The sequence below is a fragment of the Musca autumnalis genome, unplaced genomic scaffold (assembly GCF_047663935.1).
Source record: "Musca autumnalis isolate F117 unplaced genomic scaffold, ASM4766393v1 scaffold_4, whole genome shotgun sequence".
NCBI classification, from domain to species: domain Eukaryota; kingdom Metazoa; phylum Arthropoda; class Insecta; order Diptera; family Muscidae; genus Musca; species Musca autumnalis.
The window spans coordinates 224,827,563-224,833,562 of NW_027411977.1; the positions used below are offsets into that span (position 1 = coordinate 224,827,563).

General features: G+C 41.7%; 1 protein-coding gene across 6 annotated transcripts in view; it reads right to left on the reverse strand.

The window, feature by feature from the left end:
• Positions 1-5,232, reverse strand: part of Pi3K68D (phosphatidylinositol-4-phosphate 3-kinase catalytic subunit Pi3K68D) — an 86,346-nt gene extending 81,114 nt beyond the window's left edge. The window contains exons 1-2 of one of the 6 annotated variants that reach the window (XM_073986846.1): positions 4,992-5,227; positions 4,789-4,920 (exon numbers count right to left, since the gene is read on the reverse strand). The gene's annotated coding sequence lies outside the window, so the exon portion shown is untranslated. Of the gene's footprint in view, positions 1-4,788 lie in introns of all 6 variants that reach the window. The other 5 variants (XM_073986847.1, XM_073986845.1, XM_073986848.1 and 2 more) reach the window with 5 other exon arrangements.
• Between the last annotated feature and the right edge of the window lie 768 nt (positions 5,233-6,000).

The following is a 6,000-nucleotide window of genomic DNA, read 5'->3' on the forward strand; positions in this document are numbered from 1 at the left end:
TTTCAAAATATTTTTAGGGCACCTGCCAGGATTCGTGGATTTTTAAAATTATTTTTAGGGCACTTAACAGGGCTCGTGGATTTTTAAAAATATTTTTACGGAACCTACCAGGGCTCGTGGATTTTCAAAAATATTTTTAGGGCACCTAACAGGGCTCGTGGATTTTCAAAAATATTTTTAGGGCACCTACCAGGGCCCGAGGTTTGTTTAAAAATTGTTTAGGGCAACTACCAGTAGCGCTATTCTTGAACTCATTTCTTGAGTTAGCGAGAATTGTCAGTAAAATTAAAATGATTATTTATAATTTCGGTAATTAGCGATGTTTTTCGGTAAGCCACGCGTGGGACTGCGATAGGGGCTATGTTGCTGCATGCTGCGTGAACACAGTCCCCAGTCGGATTGCGAAACTCCCTCGTCGTCTGATTACGAAACTCTCCCCTCGACAACAACCGCACATGCGGCCTTTAACACCAGCCGTTGCTGTTCCAATCCCAGAAAATTCATCCTATTTGCAATTTAATTGCAATGGGCTCCGAGGTAAGATCGATGAAATAGTGGACTTTATGAATCGGAAGAAGATCAAGGTCGCGGCGGTGCAGGAACCATTATGAACGACCACAGCTCAGTACGTTGTGATGGTTACAACTTGCTAAGGAAAGACCGCAACAGAAGTGGAGGTGGGGGATTAGCTTTCCTATTGCACCAGTCTGTCCAATACAGACCTTTCTCGCTTGAGCCTGTCTCTAATGACCCGTACTTGACTGCTGAGATAGAGTTGCTGAACGTATACATCCCACCGAGAAATAGCTGTATCTCTGATTATAAGCCTGACATTAGCCCGCTTTTGGAAGGTCATAATCGTCTGGTCCTTGGGGGACTTTAATGCGCATCATGAGATGTGGCATTCGGCCCTCGGAAACGACCAGAGAGGTATAGTGCTGGCTGAGCAGTTTGATAGCTCTACGTTTTGCTCGGTCAATGAGGACGCCCCAACCAGAATTAGAAGAGCGTGTCACAGTTCGCCAGACATAACCATAGTGTCACCTGGTATGACAAATGACATCAACTGGCAACCCGTCATTTCACCCGTCATTTGGCCGAGTTTCAAAGAGTTCACCAATCACCGCTTCAGAGAATTGCCCAATCCTTCTGATGTTCGGGTAGCGGTAAGGACGTTCCGAGACATCACCAATGCTGCAGCCGCTCGCCATATACCTGCTGGTCGAATACCCGAAGTAAGACCAAATTTCCCAGCAGAGGCGACGGGATTAGCAAATGAGCGTGATGAGCTTCGTCGAACCAACACCGACGACCCCAGAGAGCCGGTATAAGTAAATTGTGGACAACGGTTAAGTCACTCTTGAACCCCGGAAGGAGGGATGACAGGACCTCAGTCACGTTTGGCGACGTTACGTTGACTGACCCGAAGAGGTGTGCAAGTTACTTCAATCGACTGTTTGTCGAGCATCCCGAGAGTGACAGGGCGAAGAGAAAAGTGTTACGTCGCATTAGATCTCTTCCTGCCGAGGATGAACCACCACAGTTTACAGTGGACGATGTTGCGAATGCCATCAGGAACGCAAAATCATCCAAAGCGTTATGCCCTGACGGAATTTCCATGGTAATGTTGAAACAGCTGGATAAGCCGGGAGTGGAGTATCTCAGTAAAGTTCTCAACCTGTCGCTGGTCACCCTTATTGTTCCCGAAGTCTGGAAAATGGGCAGGGTGGTCCCGCTACTGAAGCCAGGCAAGGACGCCAGCAAAGGTGAATCGTACAGGCCGATTTCGCTTTTGTCACCTGTAGCGAAGACCCTTGAGGCCCTCCCCAGCATTAGAAATAGCTTTCAAGTTTCTGATCATCAGCATGGATTCCGTAAGCAGCACAGCACGACAACAGCGCTGCACGCCATCTCCACACATATTTGTCGAGGAATCAACCAGGAGCGGCCGTGTGATAGTGATGGTGTCGCTTGACTTATCAAAAGCCTTTGATGCAGTCAGGCACTCCACGCTGTTTGAGGACATTGAGCAGACAACCCTCCGGCCAAGTTTGTAACGTTGGATAGTCAACTATATTTGTGGACTCCAGTCGTACGTGGAATTCAGGAACAAGAAGTCCAAACCTCGTAGAGTGAAACAGGGAGTTCCCCAAGGTGGGGGTGATATCTCCGGAACTGTTTAACCTCTACCTCTCCTGTATTCCGCCCACTCCAGACGGCATCGAGATCGTAACGTATGCAGATGATTGCACGATCCTGTCGTCAGGTACCTTCCCCGATGACATCTGTGAGAGACTGAACTCCTATTTAACCAATCTTACCACCTTTTTCCACGCGAGGAATATGCAGATTTCCGCCACAAAATCTACAGCCACTCTATTCACCACATGGGCAGCGCAGTTTGGAAGAGAATTGAATGTCGTTGTCGACGGTAGCAGAATTCCGATCACAAACTGCCCTAAAATTTTAGGGGTCACATTCGACACTACTACTGAAAAGTAGGAACAAGGTCCTCATGTCCCTAACCGGCAGCAGATAAAGAAACCTTGTTGACCACATATAACGCGTTAGGTCGGTCTGTGGTAAGCTATGCGGTGCCAGATTGGTCCACGGGACTATGTGATACGAATTGGAAAAAGATTCAAACCTGTCAGAATGCCGCCCTGAGAACAGCAACAAGGTGCCTCCTCAAGTCTTCAGTGGACATGAGGAGGCAAATATTCTTCCAGTAAAGCAACACAGTGAATTGTTTTCGTTCCAGTACTTGCTTGGGTGTTACCGTTGGAGCCATCCCAATCACCATCTGCTGGCTAGGCCCAACACATTCAGGCATATCAGGAAGGATATTCATGCTCTAGAGAGGGAGGTCCAACAATATATGTAGGAGAGAACCCCTAGATCAGTAATCGGCACCGCCTTACTCGCGAGCAAACATAGAGAACTTTTCTCTCCACTCATACAATTGAACTCATTGAAAAACAATGCACTCACACAATGACAACAGTATTTGCTCAAATTGTTGTTGTTGTGTGCCGTTTGCCGCCCGCCCTATATCAACAAGCATATCAAGCAGGATTGAATAGCATTCACACGGATGCAGTTGCCAAGACCTTAAGCAATTATAGTGTGAATAAAGTACTCGGAGTACATCCTCCATCTATCGCAGCTGAGAAGCGTCAGCTGCCACGACAAACTAGAGTAGTTTTGGCTCAACTACGCTCGGGATATTGCAGTCGCCTAAATTCTTATTGGGCGGAAATCGATCGCGCCGTGCAAGACATCTGCCCAGTATGCGGCATGGGCCCGCACGACATACAACACCTTTTTAACTGCCCCGCCAAACCTACCCATCTAACTCCAGTGGATCTGTGGCTACATCCCATCGAAGCAGCCACTTTTCTGGAACTGGAGATAGACCCAGAGCCAGATTGAACAGAGGAACGAACAAATAAACATAACAAAAACACTGTTACAACAACAACAACCACGAGCTTTAAAATGATACCCATATTGCCCAAGTAAAAATAGTAAAATGTCAAGACCCATATCGCGGGAAGTATGTACTTCCCCCGGAAAACTTATATATCGTTGTGATCAGGGTCCCAAGGACTACCTATGGTGAAAATTTCAGCCCGATCCGAGAGGAGCCCCTTAACGAGACTAAAGACCAATGCTACTTTACCAACATGAATACCACCGCTAATGTCATTAAATCAATATGATCATCAAATTTCACAACCTAAGCGGCGCCTTGTGCATAATGTCAACAAACCATTAACACGATAACCAGTCTATTTATTCACCTTTTGACAAAGAATAATTTAATAAAATTCTATTGATTTCCTATCAAAAGGGCAAAACGTCATTATGTCATGTACTCTCTTCTCTTGATATTTCTTATACTCTCAACTTTCATTAAATCAATTACGTGGGCTAAACCTCGACTCGCGCCTAAACAATTGACATCTACGTCAGGGTTAACAATACAGTAACAACAAAACGAACGAAAACAATAAAAGAAATGCAGAAGACAATAACTAAGAAAAATATTAAAAATTATGGCACCATTCATTAATGGGGCAAGGAACAAGGAAAGCGGAAAGAACAAATATACAAATTAAAAAAAAAAAAAAAAAAACAAAAACAACCATAAAGTCTGAACAACTACAACAAGTGGGCAATGTTAAGTTATGCACAATAAAGCGCACAAGTCCATAATGATTAAAGTCTGCGATAAAATATTTATTAAAACACAACAACAACAATGCGGCTCATCAAACTACAAGATATATAGTAAGTGGGGACGATGGGTGTAAGTAGTGAAAATCACAAAAAAAAAGAAAGCAAAAAAGCAAGCTCCAAGAAGACGTCAATCATCGCACAACAAAATGGAATGGAGGAAAACGCACACAGACAGACACCACAAACTAAAAAGGCCGGTTAGAGAGTAAGCAAGCAACAACCAAGATGGGTTGAGAGTGGGTTTGGGGGGAACCCAAACGAACAATGGGGGGGTTTCTCGTATGGCTCTGTGGAAAACTAAGAATAGCCAGCCAAGACAAACAATATGACGATTTTCCTTAACTGTTTTTAATCATTAAGAACAAGCAATGACACAGTAAATAGCAAAGTAGTGAAATGAATGTCTCTTAAAACAAACAACCAGACAAATGAACTTCATTGAGACAGCTTAAGTACGGAGACAAAGCAAATTGCGTCAAACTTTTTTCCTTTTTCTGTGATAAGCAGCAAATCTTACAATACTTTAGCAATTAAAACTTTACTTACAATTATTTAAGCTGCGATATTTATAAATTTCCGAGATTTAAAAGATTACGTTTTTCTTTTCTGACACCGACACCCCAACACCGCAATTCATTCACTTAACATAATTAATATTGCGAATTTTGCCTGTCTTGGCTTTCTTTTCAAGATTTTTCGAGGGTTTGGTTTTTTGATATTTTTTGCACTGTTTTTTCTTCAACACTCACATACGTCATTCAAACTGAATCTTTTTTCTGGAAAAACTTTTCATACGTTTTTGTTGTCCGATTTATTGTTCATTCCTTGTAGTGGACGCCCCGTTTTCTTTTTGTTTCTTATAATTTCATTAATTTATTACAAACTATAAATATTTTTTATGGAAAAAAACATAAAAAAATCACGATAGTTTCTTTTTACTTGTCGTTCGTAATTATTTGTTTGTGTGAGACTGAGAGACTGGTTGAAAGTGAGTAGGGATTTGTAGGCTGACTTTTGTAAATAGGGAACTAGAGAACTGTAATTAAGTGAAGTGATAACAAATAGTTAGGAATCTATAAATCAATAAGACGATGCAATTTTCAAAGAAAGATATTCAATTTTTGACAAAAGTCCGCATTGGATTAATTTCAATGCGGAATCTAAAGATAATTTTAAATAATGGCGATATTTTGATTGAGACGAACAAAGCAAATATGAAAGCGTGTAACATAGTTCCATGAAATGATGCGTACTCATCATATTTTTTTTATAAAATTACTAGTATATGAAATTTATATATGTATTCCCGTAACCCTGCGTTTACAAATGACAGGACAGTTGACTTCATGTATTGATTGTCAAAATCCCACAACTTGCCTGTGTGACGTAGGCGTCCCGACAACTGCAAAAACAGTTGTAACATTTTGAATAAAAATCGTCGATTTTTTTTGTTTTCCATTGTTCATGTTCTTTTATTTTCAACACATTTCAATTATTATCTCACTTATTTTTACAAAAATGCCAAAAATTTGTCTCCTCTAGTGTCTGTGAAAAAATGATGGACAGCTGGGAGACAAACGACAAATGTATGTATGTGTTAGTAAATCAGAGTTGTATTTGAAGACAAACTGTCTGGTGTAAACGCCTAGTAAATTTTCAATGGCAATGCTAATGCTAGGTTTACATTTACGAAATCCACTCGATTTCAACTATCAATTCCATTGCTCAAACGTGAAATGAAATCTCATCTGAAATCCA